The sequence below is a fragment of the Octopus bimaculoides genome, chromosome 2, assembly GCF_001194135.2.
Source record: "Octopus bimaculoides isolate UCB-OBI-ISO-001 chromosome 2, ASM119413v2, whole genome shotgun sequence".
In the NCBI taxonomy this organism is placed as follows: Eukaryota; Metazoa; Mollusca; class Cephalopoda; order Octopoda; family Octopodidae; genus Octopus; species Octopus bimaculoides.
Window position 1 is genome coordinate 99,628,763 of NC_068982.1, and position 1,414 is coordinate 99,630,176.

The 1,414-nt window shown below is 36.6% G+C and overlaps 1 protein-coding gene across 3 annotated transcripts in view; it reads left to right on the top strand.

The window, feature by feature from the left end:
• Positions 1-969: 969 nt before the first annotated feature.
• The window catches only part of LOC106868822 (uncharacterized), a 64,238-nt gene continuing 63,793 nt past the window's right edge, over positions 970-1,414 (top strand). The window contains exon 1 of one of the 3 annotated variants that reach the window (XM_014914242.1): positions 970-1,202. The gene's annotated coding sequence lies outside the window, so the exon portion shown is untranslated. The remainder of the gene's footprint in view (positions 1,203-1,414) is intronic. The other 2 variants (XM_014914243.1, XM_014914241.2) reach the window with 2 other exon arrangements.

Below are 1,414 nucleotides of genomic sequence, written 5' to 3' on the forward strand. Positions count from 1 at the left end.
ATATATATATAAATTTTTCTCGGCTTATCGAACTTCGATATGGGGAAAATTTACAACCTTGTGCGCGTGTACATGTGTGTGACCAAGGCGAGTGAATTCCGAAGTGACTGTCAAGCTTTTTCTTTACGTTTTGCGTATACTTATATGTGTAATACACACATGTTTGTTTATATGTACACATACATATACATACATACATACATACATACATACATACATACATACATAATACATATATATATATATATATACACACACACACACACACACACACAAACACAAATTTAGGGAATGGCGTAGATAAAATCTAGGCTACATATTGTTTCATAGCTAGCAGAACTTCATCATCATCATCATTTTTCTTTTCGATCAAACCTCCTGTGAGTTAACATGGAATCCCATGGCGGCAATATAACCCTCATTTGACTAAGGTATCTTTGGCCTGACGAGTAGCTAGCGGTTTACCCCTCGTGAGGATATTTACTACCTCCGAGGTTCCGCTGGCTATGAAACATATTTCGACTGAATTTCATCTAATCCATTCCCTAAATTTAGACTTTTATTCGCATACACAGCAACCGCAGTTGCTAACCGTGAACTATAAAACTTTTCTCAGTTTATCGAACTTCGATATGGGGAAAATTTACAACATTCTATGTCAATAAAGCACTGTTGTTCCTGAAAGTTGTTTTTTTATACCTTTTACGGACTGCTCGAAGCTTACTAACTTCCTACACTTTGATCCTTGGATCTTATGTGTTATATACATAGATAGAATAGACAGGTTGATATATGAAGAGGAAAGAAGATAGCTATGTATGTGTTTGTACACGCACGCGCACATACACACGCACACATACACACACACATATACACACACTCACTGACACACATACACACACAACCACCACACACTACGCAAAACAAACATCTACAAGCTGAGACCTTGAAAATGACGTCATTAAACCATTGATTGCTGCATAGTCGGCGGTGACGTGTTAAATATGAAAAAAAATTGCAAAAGCTAAACAATCTCAACAGATTGGAAACAAATTTTCGCCTATGCTCTGTTTTATGTTCCGTTACCCACTCAGAGTGTCGACTACAGTCGGGGCCGACAGTTTCGAACAGTGACCTTTCGCTCACTTTCGTATTTTTCTTCTCTGTATTGTTGTGACAGCTGCTCTATCTAGGTCACAAAGGTCAGTAATGCATATAAACTTACTTTTGTATGTATGTGTATGTGTGTGTGCGTGTATGTGTCTGTCCATGTGCTTACATAAATATATATATATATATATATATGATTTTTGTTTTTTTTTTGTTTCGTTTTCTTTTATTTCTTTCAATCATTAGACTGGAAACTATTGCTGGGCACTTTCTTTTAGTGTTTACTCGTACAAATCGACCCCAG